This window comes from Lepisma saccharinum, chromosome 10 (assembly GCF_977018435.1).
Source record: "Lepisma saccharinum chromosome 10, izLepSacc3.1, whole genome shotgun sequence".
Lineage (NCBI taxonomy): Eukaryota > Metazoa > Arthropoda > Insecta > Zygentoma > Lepismatidae > Lepisma > Lepisma saccharinum.
In genome coordinates, this window is record NC_139238.1 from 84,084,611 (window position 1) to 84,103,361 (window position 18,751).

The window sequence follows — 18,751 nt, forward strand, 5'->3', positions numbered from 1 at the left end:
ACATAAACCCAACCTACCCCCCCACCCCCACTCCACCACGAATTTCCTCAGACAACACTTTCCCCCTAATGATTTTCACAGTTTTTACGGCATAATGACTAGAAAAACTTATTGTCGCGATTAACCAAAAGTGGAAGAAAAACTACTTCAAATAACCTAATTCAACCAATAACTAAAAGCCACTTGATGTTCTAAACTCTTTCATACGGTCCAATAATGTATTCTACAGAAAGTTTTGAAGATGTCAAAAGTAAGCAGAGAGTGCAAATTTCAGAGAAACTTTCGTACATTCACACAAGTAAATTTTCAAGAAAGCAGTTTGTTATTTAGTTGTTTTGCTTGCTATCTCTATGCTTGCATTGTCTGTACATCAATTTACTTTGCAGGCGTAGCGGAACACATACGTATATCACGATTACAATATTAACTTCTCATAAACGTTTTAGTTCTTCGATATCTCGAGCTGAAAAGTCATCATAAGTTTCGCAATCATTCCAAAAGGGCGAAGCAAACGCAACCAACCAGTTCTTTATTATTATTTTCCCGTTTTTGTAGTTCCTTGCAACACATCATAGATGTCACTTCACGTCAATGTTGCGGGCGCGGTATACACGACGTGTTAGACTGTTATGTTGTTAAGTGATTTTTTTGTGCTGATTTGATTGTGTTGACTTAAAGTTAGCTCTTTTATCATGTAAGTACATTATTTGATAAGTTTTTCATTCATGTGAAGTTAGTTCAGTGTACTTGACTGCGACCGAAAAGATATTGCTTGTGTCTATTTTTTAATCATGTCGTGGGCGATGCAGATTACGTCCGACCTTGATGTTTCTTTGTATAAAGCGATATTATATCAATGTATGATTATTCTGTTGATAAAATATTACGTAAGTAACATGCATGACTGATTGCAGTAAACTCTCATCGGTGCATCATTGTTTACATCAGTCATTCAATGAAGACGAAAGTAGATAGCTGGGTACAGTAAACAACAACAACACAATAAATTTCGTTCAGAAATCGTGAGAAAAAAGTTACTTGTACGTGACAGCATATTTAAAAGATAAATAGTTTGTCTTCCCTGCGTTAAAACATTAGTTTTGAACTTGACCTGTCATTTAAGTGAACTCTATTCGCAATGTGTTACTGAACATCGACGATTATGTAACTAATGAAACAGCTGGTTTATTTGTTATACAAACAACAGTATCACGAATTAACTATGAAAAATTGTCTTGTTCTTTTAGTGAATAAAACTGGCATCTAGTGAAATATCGCGGTTTTTTATTATAAAATCTCAATAAAACAATCTTATGATTTTAATTATATTATTTCCACTCAAAATACATTTAACATTTGGGCTTTTTAACAAGCTTTGGAGACTGCTTTCTTAAAATTTACTGTTTTGAAAATTTTATTGCCTTAATACCATGTATTATTTTCGTAGGCAAATTCATTGTGTCAGGATTAGTGTATCAAGTTTTCCAATCAAACATCTGTGTATTATTTTGCATAATTGATGACAATAATAGAATAAGTGAATTGACTAACTCTTATCATTCACCACATATGTAGTGTACGTCTTTTTAAGGACAAAACTGAATTGAATAAGTACATTGCTGTCGGTGTTGTAAATTATATTTTTCACAAGTTAGTTCCTATAATATTGGGCCTCATGTGTACAGGATGATTTGACATGAAAGAATAATGTTACTATGAACATAACTTGCATTAAAATATAATGTGATTGGTCTAGCTTGATGTTGAACTCAAAGAAAATTATGGACATGTATTGGGGAGGAAAAAATCATTTCCAATTGATCCAATATGTTCACAATAAAAGTGAATACAAATTCTATTAGCTCAAAATATTAATAAAATATGCTTTCATGAAAGATTTCATAATTGAAGAAGTATCAAAGAATGGCAGCAATATTGAAGGGTAACACTTTGATCTAGTGAAAATGGATTTCTTCAATTTTGCAGAAGAAACTACTTACGGAAATCAGTTTCTGTAGCATTATCGAAGTTCGTCAATGTATTTTCTTTCATCGTGTAATCTGTTTTAGAGCGAATTCATGTTTTTTTTCTAGAGAAAGGAATTTTTAACTGTTTGCCTAACCTAACGGAACCTAACCTAACCTAACCTTACCATGAATGGTTTTTAGGGCTATGCATGAATGGTTTTTGGGGCTATGCGTGAATGGTTTCTGAGGCTATCCTCTATTATTTTCGTGAGAAAAGCATAATTCCACCCTAAAGAATGTTCCGCAATGCAGAATACGTAAGTAGGAATCTTAGAAAGGACGAAATAAATGAGTTTTAGGTGTTTCCACGAGATCGAAGTGGTAATTGAGTGAAGTTAGAGAAGAGGCCCATTTAATGCTCTCTTCCACTGTTCATTAACCTGCCTCCTTCAGCGATTGCCTCCAAGTTATCCCAGGAATGCGCTGCATTTCATGTTGCTTCAATACTGAAGTCATACGGGAGGTTACGAAAGTAGCCTCGCTGATAGAGGACTGGAGGAGTAACAACCTCTAGTCCGGCAGGAGTATAAATGCGAAGTCCGGAAGGACATCGCTCTCATTCGCTCACAGTTTTACTCAGAAACTACATCGATACACTCAGCGCTGGATAACGGAGGACAAGTTGGTCAGAGTCGAAGTACAGACTCCGACATGATATGGACTGAGAATATATCTTTATCTAGGACAAGACTCTACAAGAACTTCGGGCAGGTATGATAGTGTGGAGAGAGCATTGTCACTCATCTATAACTCATCTTTTCCTTCATTGACCGGGGGTGGGGGGGGGGGTCCCTTTTGCATTAGTTATGAACCATGAACCTCTCACTTTATAATTTGCTACATCCCGGTGACTCTCGATTCCCAAGGTTCAAATTGAGTCACACTTCAATAATTCCATTAAAACTACATTGTAAAAAGTTCCAGCAAATTATTGTTTAATTTTCAAAACAACGTGTACACCAGTCAGTCATGAAAGTTTCATATCTTATATAAACTCTTTATGTCAGAGGTAGCCCCAAAGGTTGTCCTGTCAGGTCATGGCCTACCACTGAAAGAACTAAGTCACCCTGTTCAACAGAAAATTATTTAGACCTAATTGATATTTCTGATTCATGTGGAAATGTAGTCTAATTAAATATCTAACAAGTGCCTCCCCGATGGCACAGTGGTTGTGTTGTCGCCTTGTATTCAAGGGGTCCCAGGTTCGATACGCAGTGGAGGCACACAGTGGTTTGGATTCCACTTTAAAAACTGTAGGTCCAATCCTTAAGAACAACAACTCATAAATGTCTAACAATAAAAAAATCACTATGTACAGCTCACATAGCACTTTTACATGTCAAAATGGGAATCTTTTATTTTTAAAATTACATCTTAAATAGCCTCTATTTTTATTCACATAAATGCTTGGTAGGAACTTACCTTTATTTTCCCAGAAATTCAATCCTAAAGAATTTCAAAACATAAACCCAAGTTTGAGTTGTGGTTCTACTATAAATAATAATAAAAAAAAGCATTAAGATTATGACTGTTTTTATTTTGTCATGTGTTTTTAATAACTTGATTCAATCAGGAGGATGATAAGTACAAAAGTTGAAATGTAAATGCAAGTTGGGAAATGTGCTGCTTGAGTATCTGATTTCTAATCCTAGGATCACCGAAGATTCTGGGTTTCAATCCTCAGATGAGACTTTTTTTTTTTTACTTTGCATATTCAATTGTAATCCACAGCAAGTAGATAAAAACAAACATTAATAGTTAGCACATCAATAGGAATACTTTGGCACAGATGATAAACTTGAAATAATCCTAAAAACAAATTATAATGTGTGATTTCGATAATTGGAGGTGATTTATTTACATCTGGTTTAAGCCAACATTTTTCAGTATTTGTACAGACGGGAGAATTGCCACTAGGCTATAGCCTAAGGCAGGGATCGCGAAACCGTCGATTGCAAGCTACCGGTAGCTCGTGGGTGCATTTCCAGTAGCTCATGGGATTTGCTATAATTTGTGATTCAAGCTATCTGATATGACATCTGGAGAGAGATTTTGGAACTACTCTGGCTGTAAAGGCTTGCTTCGCCATGTAGACACAAATGGAGAAAACACAGGAAATGTACATTGATTATTGAGCGGGTGTTTTTGTCTCTAACAACTACCACGTGAGGCCTTTTCTGGGACATTTTGATATCATTTTCCTCACAAGATATTTGAAAAAAATGCAAGTATAGACATGAATCTCAAAATATGACATGCAGCGTTACACTTCGAAATAAACGTTTCGCAATGTCAATCCCCTGAGGTGATCAATTTTGATTGTTTTGCTATCAAGGTGTCCTGGATTGGATACCCAGTGAATGCATATACTGGTTTGGATCTCACTTCAAACTGCATGCTCAGTCCCGATTAACCTATCTGTGCATAACATGGACTTAACCAAAATTATATATTAAAATAGAGAGACCCTTCTTGATTGCAATATTTTAAGCACTACAACACATAAAGATCCACAAAATGCTCCATTGTCAAGCCAAAAATTGTTTCTAAAGTAATTTCACACAATAGCTTACAGACAGATGGACATCTGGAAAATTGCATTCGTTGTGATAATTTATGCACCCGATAACCCCTTGATTTTTAACAAAAAATGTTCATGAAAGTGTCATCCTTCTTATTAACATGGCAAGCTGGAAGGTGATAATGATTTTACTGTGTTCTGTGAGAAAAGTATTTACTTGTCTTAAGAAATTACCTCTTTGCTCTGTATGTTGTAGGAAAATTTAAAAAAATAATATGGTTATGTATCTTTAAGCTTTTATAAACCAAGAAATAATCACAAAGAAAATCAACCCACCATTGGTAGCTCATCATTTACTTTCAAGTCTCAGAAGTAGCTTAATGGTTCTGGGAGTTTGGAGACGTCTGGCCTAGAAACTGCACAAATATGCGACACAAGGGGCAGAAGTGACCATCGACTATTAAAATTCCTTAATATTGTGATAGTAGCAAAATGAAACAACATTTCAAGTCCTTTTAATTGCTCCTGGAAGAAACAAATGTAAACATTTTGAAAGCAACAATTGAATGTCAATTGGAGGGACATTTGATGGTTGAAACAACGTCCTTGTTTCTCGGTTCGTGGCCAGTGTGGCTACCATAATGTAGTGTCTGTTTCTTTTCCTATGGTGCATCTGCGGTATTAGTGTTGTATGGCAAAACAAATGCAAGTGGCACTTATAAACAAAAAATGAAAAAGAAAAGCATCTTTCAGAGATTCTAAAGAAAGTACCCAAGTTAAATTCATTTTTCTGTTCGGAAAGAGTGTCTAAAGCATATCTGTCTTGTTCAGTAGCCCCCGTCAGCTTCAACTCTAACAGAGCCTCCGACCAAATCCCAAAATTAGAATCACAGGTTAGCGTTGTGTGGGTGCAAAAGTGGCAAAAAGAAGGCCCCAACCCTACTAATCGCCTCCACTTAGTAAAATCATTATCATTTGAAACATTAGTGTGTGCAGCTTCATGTAAATACTATCTTTAGAGTTTACGTAAAAAGCAGTTAACAGTATTATAACAGTCTTGAGTGCCAAAAGGAGCTTTTCTCATTTCAAATTGATCAACCTATATTTGAAAACTAACATATATATATATATATATATATCTCTATCTCTCTCTCTCTCTCTCTCTCTCTCTCTCTCTCTCTCTCTCTCTCTCTCTCTCTCTATATATATATATATATATATATATATATATATATATATATATATCTCTCTTTCTCTCTCTCTCTCTCTCTCTCTCTCTCAAAAAAATTGCCTCGCTTGCAACATTGTTGATAGAATGTGATGTGATGTCAAAGTTTGACTGATTATATGCTTTAAGTCGTTACATGTAGCCTAATAGTTATTTTTGAGGAATTGTTACTGTAACTAGCTACTTTTAAAAGTAAAAGTAACAGTCCTCATTACAATTGACTAAGAAGGACCAAAGCCCTTAAAATATCCAAAATAAAAGTGAAGCAGTTTCCTTACCCTGAAAGGTTAGAAAATAAACATTTCTTGAAATTTAATGCAATTCTAACACATATCGTGCACCGTTTGCACATATTTTCGTTAAGTTTTTCATGTATGGATACTTAGGCTAATTGCAGCTATAAGGATGAGTGATGATAGATGAAACTGATGAAGGTACAATTAGAAAATAACATGTATGTCCAGGCTAGGACTTCAACCTGGAAACTTCGGTGGCGAGATTAAAGTAGACCTTGAGCCAGCATGTAAATACTTACATCATACGGTCACCAGTGTTCTATTTTTACTGGGATGGTTCTGTTTTAAAGTGTTATCCTGACAGGTGTCTGTACAAAATATGTCCTATTTTTGTGATAACTTTGTGTTTTTTTGACAGTCTCATGGAAATAAAGATCATGTTTCAGCTTGACTTTTAATTCAAGTCCCTTAATTGTACCTAGGTTAACAGCGACTGAAAGTGGTTTTGGAAGAAAAAGGATGAGGTGGAGGAGAAAGTCGCTCTTGTTAAAGGTACCATCCCATTATTTTGATTGTTGTTGATTTGTTGTTTTAAGTCCACTTTATGCACAGTAAGGCTAATCGGGACTGGACCTACAGTTTAAAGTGGGATCCGAACCACTTGTGCCTACACCGGGTATCGAACCCTGGACACCTTGGTTACAAGGCAACAACGCTACCACTGCTCCATTGGGGAGGCCCACATTATTTTGATTGGACTAACTGAGGAAAGTGATGAATATTATCACTGGATGGATGAGCATTCACAGGGGTAGAAAAATGCATGACACCCGGTTGCCATTTTACCTGAAAATTTTCACCTGTCATCTCAAATTTTCAAATTCAGTTTTAATTTATTTTTAGTATTTGAAGCTTGTTAAGGGAAATTTCCATTACCTATTTTTTTAAAAATAATAAGTAGTGGGTGGGTGTTTTCTTTTTAATGTTTGTGTGTATTATATATCACATGTATCATTAAATCAGAATAGTAATATACATGCCATAGATTTTTGCACTGTTACTAATCAAAGTTTGAAATCTGCAGCAATTTGGTAGAATTTGCCATACATTAGAATATATTGCATAGTTATTCATACTGTTCTTTAGGAAGGCCACTCCAGCACAAGAATTAATTATTTTTAATCCAATCTTTTATTAATTTATAAATTAGATGTTTTAAGGTCATGTTTCAAAATCTGTAGCTGTATCTTAGTTGGATTCATGGCTTTCTTAGATCATATTTGCAAAATAATAATAAAAAGAAAAAGGTGCTTGTGCCTGAATTATGTTAGTTTTGTCTACCCCTACACAGGCAGATGAGTAATGAGGAGGGCAGCTCAATTCTTTCAATGGGTCCTGGTTTCAATACCCAGTAGGGGCACCCAGTGGTTTGGATCACAGTTTTAACTGTAGGTCTAGTTCCTGTTAGCCTTTTTATGCAAAAAGTGTGCATAAAACAAAAATTCAATGACGGGTTATCTGTGGGCATTTATCTTTAACCAATCATACTGATGGTTGATTTACAAGTACTATATCCGATGGAGCCCAGTGCCATGAACTGGCTCGTGAAAATAATTCTTTGTATTGGATAAATGTTAATATTTCCAAAAATACATTTTCCTCTATGAAGCATGTGAACTTTTAATGTAAAACAAGCTGAGAAGAGGGTTAATTTAAGGAATACAGTTTTTAAAGAGAATATTGTTCATAACTACAGATTTTGTAATATCCAATCTCAAGGCATGAAAGGAGTGGATGTGTTGTCCTTTTTTCAGTTGTAATTCAAGTTTACTTACTTACCCTTCTTGGAACTGACTAATGACGCATATTTCGTCTGTAGGTTAGGTAGATACTAAATGAAACAAGTTTTCATTTTTCCCTTTCACTAACCCTACATACAGCAACAGGGCTGTTGTTGCCTTCCATTACTATATTACTGGTTGGTTTGCTTTATTTTACTTCACTTTTTCTGCCACTTTTGGCTAATTGATGAGGATGGCTGATGATATGGTGAAATTCATGAAGGGACACTCACAAAGAACACTCATGCCTGGGCCACGATTTGAACATAGGATCCCTGACATCATAGTGAGACACGCTAACCACTCCACCACAGAGTTAGATTACTATATTACTGGTCAAAGATATTTCACTTAGGTAATGTAGCAGAAACAAATAATAATTACACAATGACATAATATTGCCGGGATCAAAGTTGAAGACCTGATTAACACGTTGACTGCCACAATAGAAAAAAGAACCCCCTGAGGCCACAATGTTTTATTAGAAGATATAATAAAAACGTTGAAAGCAATATGTTTCTTGATGATTTGATGAAAAATTGTTATTTTTAATTATTTTATGGGCGTGAGCCATATGCAACTCACGTGGCGCTAAAATCAATTCTTGTGTTGGATGCCACGTGAGTTATATTTGACTTACAGCATATTTGTTTTTTCGAAGCATTATTATTATTATTTTCTGAGCATTGTTATTGTTTTTGTCTGAGCATTGAGTCTTTTGTTTCTTGTAACATGACTCTGCTGTATACTATTGTCTTATCGTTCGAGGAGCTGGACAACAATAATTCAAGGACAAACGCACAATCAGAAAAAATTGAAAACTGTCCATGAAAATGTAAAGGTAAAAATAAATATAAAAGAAGTTAATATTCATCCATGCTTTTTATATTGTTTGTATATCACTAAATAAGATTTTCACGAACCATCTGCAAAATTTTGTCCACGGTGCCGCTCTTGACGTAACTTGTTTGTTATATCACTGTAGTGTGAGTTGGCGGTGCACCACGAGGCTTCCAAGGTAAAGAGACATGGGTGTAAAACTAGCATGATTTAAATACAACTCACATGGCAGCTAATGTGTTAAACCTGCATTTTTCACTTGGTTTCTATGTGTTTGTGTGTAACCAGACTTCCACTCTCATAATAAAATTAAAATAATAATAATAAATCATCCAGTATTTGTTGATGATAATTTTATATCCAAATATCTTGGTCATCTTTAGTCATTACTACATCCTTGATAAGTTCAGTGGCGAAGCGTAGATTTCATAGCAGGGTAGGCACAAAAGTGCGATAATTTCCATTAGTTGCTTAAATATGTAAAAAGAAAGGGAGGGGGGCTATGTCATGGAGAGTGGTTCAATGTCTCTCCAGACCGCTTCTTTACTTGCCTGTGGCGCGACGTTTTCAAAAGTGTTGTTACCGGCCACCAATACGATAATTATGTCTTAGACGTTCTCCTCCCGCCCACCAGATGTCATCGATAGATTTTGTTCATTTCGTTTTTTTTTTTTATTTGTTTGTATTTTTTCAACCCCTGATTTATGCACACACCTCCAGAAAGAACTACCAATCATGGGACATCGCGAAAATCCAACGAATAGTGTTCGAGCCCTGTTGTCAATTCTTCATCACTTTTTTCTAAATTTATTTTGCAATTGAGGTGAAAAGGGGTGGAACCCCCCCACCCCCACCCCCCATAATTTTCGGGTCAGTCTGACGTTAGTGCCGTGAGCACACGACAGAATTCCGCACTTTCAGCGACTGTCAGTTTGGTATGTTCTACTGCTGCCAACTTAGTTTTTTTAGCAAGACTTCCTCGCACCGAGGAACACACCATTGTTATATGTTGTCTAACTAAAGGAATGGTTGTAGTTAATTCCCGTCTTGGCTTACTAGATAAATGAATTTCTGACACCTGTATGTGCAAGTAAACATAATTTAAGTTTTGAATATTTTTTGTCTCATTTGTTCTGCTCTATGCTAATCGTGACGATGAGAATGTATGGAGAATGAATTAAAGATGATCAGGATACATTCGCATGACCACAATTAGGTCACCTGGCTTCGTAACGTGTTAGGATGACCACCACGGGGCTTTAAAGAAAAAACATAAGTAAAGGTGACCTCTCTCATTCAGTGTGTATACTTCGCATCCTAGTTTGTTCTACCCCTTGTGTTAGTAGACACCTTTACGTGATAATAGAACATAGGATCCTTGTTTGGGACCCGGCAACGCGACAGGTTACTATGTAACATATAAACAGGTTATAATAAATGTAGTTGCTTGAGAGAATAGAATCCCAATTTTTAGGCGCAATTCAGCTCTTTTCTGCCAATCCAATGTGACAATACTGGCCTGTTCCGCCAGACCTGAAGCAGACATGGCCCGCGCAATAACCCCATAACACAACACCCTTTGTCCTAAACCCAAAAAAAGTCTTCCCTTGCATTGTACTCTCATTGAACGCCCTCTTCTCTTGTTATCCCTTCAGGGTAAACGAAACTGCCTACCTCTTCGCTTGTGTCGGCTGCATAAAAAATGTCTGCTTGTAATATTTATTCAACGACAGAGTTAACGCATTAAATAACGTTTCAACAACTTTGAATTTTTTTAAAATATTTTGCTGTCACTTCCCACTGCTACTTGCAAAGGAAAATATAGTTGAAAACATTTTAGAAATGATTGTTATAAGAAGGAAACATGAAAGACCAAAAGTGGGTCCTACCTTACCGATGATTACATCTTCACTCAATTCAAAACTCGATTGTTCTTGCATTTCAGTCCGGCACTTCTTGCATAAATCTGATCGCTGCACAAGACACGAATCACAAACAAAGCTCTACAATCACAAAACTCGCGCTCCGAGCCACGCTCCCTTGTAGCGTCCTGAGCAGGAGGCAAGTTTTCACAGAGAGGGAATGAGCGGGGAAATCCCCGTTCACGATAAAAGTAAATTATTCTATTTCCAGTGAAAGTAAAACTACTTTGTAAATATCAGGCGTAACTAGCATATTAATTTACATAATTTGGTATGAAGACTTACTTTACCCATATAAGTGCTTTAGACTTTCTGTTTACGCTATGGTGTTGGGTGAATCGACAAGACCATCAGCACTCTGACCAGAAAACGAAGTCAGAACTACACCTACTCCGTAATTTTCAATTTCACTTACACTTGTCGATGAAAGGAAGGAAAACCTAAGTTTCGTACAAAATATGGAGAATGTACAATGAAATAGAAATATCTCTGCACGAACACATGCTAATGTTTACAAAAAATGCCGGTACACCACAAATTTCCAACCCTGGCGGAAATGCAGTGTTGCTGATATTCTGTTCGTCCTAGTGGGTAACACCGCGAGGCCGGCCTCAGGAGCACGTTATAAGCATACGTACAGTACTCGTAAGATTAGGCTTCCCGCATATACGACCGTACGACAGAATGTCAAGAGAAGAGGCCCCAGCAAATGTGCCTCACTCCGTGGAAAGTTCGTATACTGGACAGGGTTAGAATTTTTTTGTAATTATCATAAATTAAAATTCCAAACTTTTCCATTGCATCACATGTGTTTTGACGAAATAAGTAAATACACCTTTAAAAGAGTGATGGCGTGGGTAGGCCCGGCCTCCTGGCCTCATAGGACGCTTCGCCACTGGATAAGTTCATGGTCAGCCTCGGTCAGTGCAACATGCTACAATGCCAGGTTTGCAGTTTTGAAGCCTGGGAAGGCTGTGGGTTTCATCAGGGTGTCATGAAAGTGAAAGAAAAAGTACAGAAATCAACAAGTAGATCAAGAAGTCAATAAAGAGTCGAGACATTTTACTTGTGGTCAATAATTTTTGCTGTCACAATGACTGACTGATTTATTTTGTTTTTATGGATGAAGGGACATTCACATAGGGATGACAACACGAGTCTCACATAAGATTATACTGCCTGAGAATCTAAATGCCAGAGCCTCGCTATTCTGCCAAATGCAGTCTAGGATAAAATAGATAAAGCAAGTCTAATTCTTTTGTTAAATACATGTTCAGTTTTCATTAAAGAAATCCTTAGTTTTTCTTATTGCTAATTTCCAACATTGCCTAAGTATGAGTCGAAGAAATGAATGTTAAGAAAAATCGAAAACAGGTCAAGAAAAAGTAAAGAATTTTTGATTTGTTATTTTGGTAGACATCCTGTTCATTCGTTTCATCATTCATTGTTACAATTAACCTAACAAGTAGAAAAGTGGGATAAAATAGGAATATAGATATCAGAGAATGAACTAGTGTGAGTATTCCTCTTTTAACCAGATAAATGCCCATGTTGTCTTGTGACAGTCAGAAATTGCTTTACTTTTCATGTCCGAATGTGCTACTTGACAGTACTCCTGTCAGGGGCTGTTCTTTGTGTACGTGAGTGTTCAGTCACCACTGTGTGTGTGTGTGTGTGTGTGTGTGTATATATACTATATATATATATAAATAATCTGTTTTCAGTTGAATACTGCATGTCAATGAAACCCAATAGATGTGCATATTCATGTGAATACTCTTCTATTGAGAAACTTCACCTTTGGAATATGTTTCATTCCCTTGATATGGAACAGCTGATGATAGATAATGGGAATAGGGTCACAGGCTATGCTGAGCTTGTCAAGCAAATTATCAGTTAATAAAATGTGTTATTTATGTAATTGATTTTCTGAATGTCATTAAGTCCCTGGAAGTTTGTCAGAGTTAAATGACATTGAATTCCCATTTACGATAATTATTACACTTTCATATTGTGTTAAAAATTAATGCAAAATACAACATGGACCTATACATTATAGAAGCTTCTTCAACATATAACTCTCAATAAATTAACAGGCATGTCGCTTGTTTTTTTTTTAGAAACTTTGTTGGAATCTGTTGAAACTGATAAATGGTCACTAAATGGTTTAACATTGTGACATTGAGACAGCTTGGGGGGGGGGGAGTTGCGTTGCAAACATTTTGTTAAGGGAGCACCATCCCCCACGTCCCACTAACTTCGAGCACACATTTTGATATGTAAATGTGATCACTCCCTATGCATCTCTAGTCTGCTGTGCGCATCACTATTTTCATGTATGATATAATTTTGATTGTAAAGGACAATTGCAACAAGGGAACTGGGTTCTTGTTGTTGAGGCTCAGATAGGCTAATCGCGACCGGACCTACAGTTTAAAAAGGGATCCAAATCAATATGGGCCTCCGCCAGGTATTGAACCTGGGACCTCTTGATTACAAGGCATATACTTGCATATTTGTGCGAAATAAGCCAAGCGACAGCTCGAAATGCGCAAGAGATTCGCTAATCTTTGCGCATCGACGCGAGGCCACAGTACCACCCCTCGCGCCGAACCCTCCCGCCAAGTTTCGTATTGAAGGCATTGGTGTTCATCGGCCCAGCTCTTTGCAGAATGGTGCGAATCTCTCTGGTCTCTGCCGGTGCCGAGAACAGCCGAACGCTTCCGAACAGGCAGACACCCTACAATGTCCAACAAACGACCTGTACTTCCCTCCACTCTTTAAGGTCTGGGTCATAACAGGCCCTTTTTTTCAGCCCCCATCACCATGTTTACAGCCACGGCAAGGTTGCTCTAGAGTCATCAAGATTCTTCCGAGTGTCCAGTGGCGTGCTCAAGGAGGGGTTAATGGGTCATAATCCCTGCTTAGGCTCAATATTCTTTATTTCTTTTTTTTTTTTTTTAAAAAAAGGTAGGGAAATATGGCAAAATGAGGAATTCAGGAATGACTACTAGAAAGTACACGTAACCCTTCCCCTTCGAAAATCCTGAGCACACCACTCGCAGTCTCGATCGAATGTCTGATTTGCTTTAATTTAATTCGATTTGCTTTAATTTGAATTTAATATTTTGGGAGCGTCAGCACTTAGGCTATTTTGCTCCCGTCACATTATACGGGGGCCAGCCCCTTACCATTACAAAGAACAACTCTAACGTTGCATAACTTAAAATCTTCTGACTTCTGTTAAAAGCTGAGGCTGTAAACGGGCACTCAGCACACACAAGGACAAAAACAGGACAACACACACAAAATTATACTGGCCATAGTGCCAGTCGCCAGAGCCTCGTTAGTCTTTAGTCCAGGGTGCACTACGTGGAAGTGAGGTTGACTTTTGGGCGCCTACGTGCAAGGTATCCCTTACACCCCCGATCGAATGTCTGCTATTCTTACTTGTTAAGAGGAAAAGCACACATTGAACGATATGAAATCTGCTTTTCACTATCAAAACAATTGGCGGCGAACCATGATTCGCGTGGACCTCAGCTTCGAGGTGAGGTAAGCGTCACCACGCTCCAGTGGCGTCGGGTGTGAAAAAACGGGACACACCACTACGCTTGCCTTCACCTGTCGGGGAGCTTAAACAAGTCCCAGACGCATGGCACATTGACAGTAAATGAAGCAGAGCTCTGTGACGCTTACGCCTCAACGCTGAGGTCCACGCGATTCGCGTAGACCATAGCTTCAATGTGAAGTAATCGTCGTCGCGCTCCAGTCACGTTCGGTATGAAAGAAAACGAGAAAATGTCCTAAAAAACTGATTCTTCTTACTTTTAAACGCGACAATTGAGGTGTTGCATTTCAGTTTTCATCATATTTAATAATTCTCGTCGTATGGGATAGAATTATGTGTCTTTTGTAGTCGTAAGGTATGTTTTATGAGCATTTACATTGAATTGGCCTCCCTGGGCGTGGAATGGCGACCATGGGGCCTCCAAAGGCGGAGGAAAATGGATGGTCATCTCAACGGCAGGGGAGGCGGAGAACACAGAGGAGTGACACCTCTCTAAAAAACTTTGGTCCATCTGGTTCCGGATGGTAGTACCTTGTCAGGGTTACGGCGAAGACCTGAAGGCGGAGAAGGAGACCTTCGGTATGGCACAGATGGCGGAAGAGGGAACCCACTGCCTTGTGGTGAGGAGGGATCTTGAAAGGCTAAGGGAAGGAAAACTCTGACAGAAAACCAAGGGGAAGAGGGAACTTCAAGGCACGGTGAAGCCGATCCCTCTAAGGGAGATAACCATAAAAAAAATCCAGGTCTTCCAAGGTAAAGGGTGTTGGGTGCGAGGTCGGAATCCTAGCACCGCAAAAATTATGACCTCTAAAGACTCTCAAAAAATAAAGGCCGGACAGATTAATGGATGTCTAATTCTCTTGTTAAACACAGGTTCAGTTTTCATTCTAACTGGCCTTTTGGCAGTTTTCATTAAAGAAATCCTTAGTTTTTCTTATTACTAAATTACAACATTACCTAAGTATGGGTCGAAGAAATGAATGTTAATAAAAATCGAAAACAGGTCAAGAAAAAGTAAAGAATTTTTGATTCGTTATTTTGGTCGACACCCTGTTCATCCATTTCATCATTCATTGTTACAATTAACCTAACAAGTAGAAAAGTGGGATAAAATAGGAATATAGATATCAGAGAATGAACTAGTGTGAATATTCCTTTTTTAACCAGAGGAATGCCATGTTGTCACATAACATAACAGGCAAGCATACTTTACATGAAACAACAAGCAGAAAGCCGTGTGAAAGCCAACCTAAAACAAACAGTACCAGCAATATACAAGATAAAAATAGAACAAACAATAAATTGGGACACAACAAATCTGCAAAATCCTAGAAAGATTAAAGAATACAGAACACTCCACTATGAGAAATTGAAAGATCTCATGGGAAGTAGAAATATCAATGAAGAATGGACGAATATACAAGCAGCAATAAATGAAACTGCTAATGCTGTTATACAAAAGCAAAGAAGTGCACCCAGAAATGAATGTTGGGATAAGGATCATAGAAGAAAAGAACAAAGCAAGAAAAAAAGTAATGCAAATAAAGACACGAGTAAACCTAGAGAAATATAAGACAATGAGGAAGGAAGCAAATGAATTAATAAAAGATAAAAAGAAGAAATGGCTGAATGATAAAACTAGGCAGACAGAGGAGAGTTATAAGAAAAATGAAACAAGAAAGTTTTTTTTAAGGTAAGAAATTTAAGAAGCATCATGCATTCTCACCCTCATTATGTAAGGATGCTAAAGGAAGCCTCCTTACACAAAAAGAGCAAGTCATAAATAGATGGAAGGAATACTTTAGGAGCAATTACCAACGGACGAAAATGAAAGTGATGAACAACCGTTACAACCCCCGACCTGGATTGAAATATACGCAGTAATACAAAATCTAAAAGCAAATAAAGCTGCAGGATCAGACAATATGCCAGCAGAACTAATCAGGAATGTAGGTAGAGCATTAAAACTAAAATTGCATAAACCGATATTAAACATATGGGAAATGAAGCAAATACCAACGCAGTGGAACGAAGAAATTGTCTGTCCAATATACAAAAAAGGTGACAGACTAAACTGTGACAACTATAGACCAATAACACTGTTAAACATAGGGTACAAAATATTTGCCATTTTGTTAAATAAGAGATTAACAGAGATTATTGAAAGCAAACTAGGAGAACACCAAATGTGATTCCGGCCAAATAGATCAACTATAGACAACATATTTATAGTAAGACATATTTGAGAAATGCCATGCATACAACATTGACTTGCTCAACATATTTATTGATTACAGTCATGCATTTGATTCAATGTACTGAAATTATACGAACTGCAATGTACTGAAATTATACGAACTGCCATACAAATTAATAAGACTAATAGCATTGATCCTAAATAATAACAAAGCAAGAGTCATAATAAGGAATGAACTTAGTGAAGAATTTATAGTAGAGCTAGGAGTGAAACAAGGCAACCCTCTATCGGCAACATTATTTAGTATAATCATAGATTCAATTATGAAACACTTGGATCTAAGAGGCAATACATCTACGAGACTAAAACAATGCATCGCGTATGCAGATGACATACTACTCACAGCAAGATCTAAAAAGTCCTTAATTGAAACATTGCAACAGCTGAAACATGAATCCAAGCAAATTGGCCTCGTAATAAATGCACAAAAAACAAAATACCAGATCATATAGAACAGACAAAATCCTTCAAATGACTGGGATCAATAGTGAATGGAGATAACACAATAGAAGAAGAAATCAAAGAGAGAATTGTGTCCAGAAACAAAGCTTTTTATGCCAATTTGGAGCTATTTAAAAGTAAAGAAATATCAAAGAGTGCCAAACTGAGGCTTTATTATACCATAATAAGACCTATTGTTACATATGCATGTGAAATATGGACTCTCAAAGATTCCTGCAAACAAAGATTATCAGTATTTGAAAGAAAAGTAATAATAAGAAAAATCTATGGCCCAATTAAAGAAGATGATGATACTTGGAGAATCCGAAATAATAATGAAATAAACAGAATAATTCAAAATAACACCATAATAAACTTCATCAAATTACAAAGACTAAGATGGCTTGGACATGTTCATAGAATGTCACAGGAAAGGCTAGTTGAAAGGATATACAGATGGAACCCAGTAGGAACAAGAGCAAGAGGCAGACCAAAAAACAGATGGATAGATGATGTTATTAAGGATCTGTAAGATATGAAGATCAACATATGGTGGAAGTGTATCCGGGACAGAAAAAAATGGAGAGAAATTGTTGAGGAGGCCAAAACTTTCAGTGTATGAAGTTGTAGTGCCTTATGAATAAGAAGATATTTAATAGATATCCATAACATCCATGGATCTGATCTGAACATTGTGGCACGTGTTTCAGTTGCATTACCCGTATATTACGGTAGAAGTTGTATATTCTAATGAAACCCAATACGAACTAGTCAATTAAATTACATAAACTTCACAACATTCGAAGTGCGTTCATTGACACTTTGCTTCCAAAATATTTATTGTGAAATTTACTTTGAAGTCCATGAAAAACTAATTACAATCATTACAAAACTAGCAGATTTCTGTACTGCAGTGCTGCACACAGCACAGTCTGTTTGTTACAGCCAACAAACCAGAGAGTACATACTGTACACACGTATGTGGCTGGATATTCAGAATTGGGTGACATTTTGATAGCCAGTTCTGTACTCGCTTGGTCTACTTATTGGATATCTAGAATTTGTCGAGTTTCAGATATCCCATGGCCGTCCAATGAATATCCAGAATTAGATATCCCTAACTGGATATCTAGGTCGCCGCGGTGGTCTAGTCGGTAAGGCGTCTGACTGCCACGCGGGAGACTCTGGGTGGGTAATCTAAGGTCGGAATATTTCCGCCCTTGTCCGCGCATAAATCGGCTCTGGGTGTCACCCAGCCTGAAATCAATGGGTACTTGGGGGGGGGGGGCTGTAAAGGCAGCCGTAGCGTAATGCTGAACACACAATTTCCAAAATTGCCGAGATGGAGAATATGTGGAGCGCTATCCCCACATCCCCTAAATGTGCCTTTATGGCACGGGGAACTTTACCTTTAACTGGACATGTAATACAGGGTGTATGAGAAGTCCTTACCAGCCCTTGTAAAATCCGCAGTGATGTATTTTCATGGAATTTGATATGGGCGATACAAAATAGGCCTAGGGGTACAGCGCCTTGAATAACGTAGTGTGGAAAACGACCCAAGAAACTGGTTCCCCGAGACGATGACAAGTAGATGGCAGTGCCATCGACCCAGGTGCTAATTTTGATATGAAAGTAATGCGGCTTAGTTAGTTTTTGGAATATATTCTGTAGATTTGTTTCTCTAGAAAGGCGGTAAGTGAATTGATGGAAACAGTTATATTTGTGGAGTGATTTGCAGTCACGAAATGGCATTAATTTGGAAAGAAAAGTAAAATAAAATTAATAAATAAATAGCATGCGTAACACAAGGAGAAACATCGCAATGTGATTCCGGACGTCAGGTCTTGGACTGTGTATTAGAGTT

General features: G+C 37.4%; 1 protein-coding gene across 2 annotated transcripts in view; it reads left to right on the plus strand.

Annotated features, from left to right (window-relative positions):
* Positions 1 to 605: 605 nt before the first annotated feature.
* The window catches only part of mtd (TLD domain-containing protein mustard), a 652,551-nt gene continuing 634,405 nt past the window's right edge, over positions 606 to 18,751 (plus strand). For both annotated transcript variants that reach the window (XM_083130051.1, XM_083130056.1), the window contains exon 1: positions 606 to 694. The gene's annotated coding sequence lies outside the window, so the exon portion shown is untranslated. The remainder of the gene's footprint in view (positions 695 to 18,751) is intronic.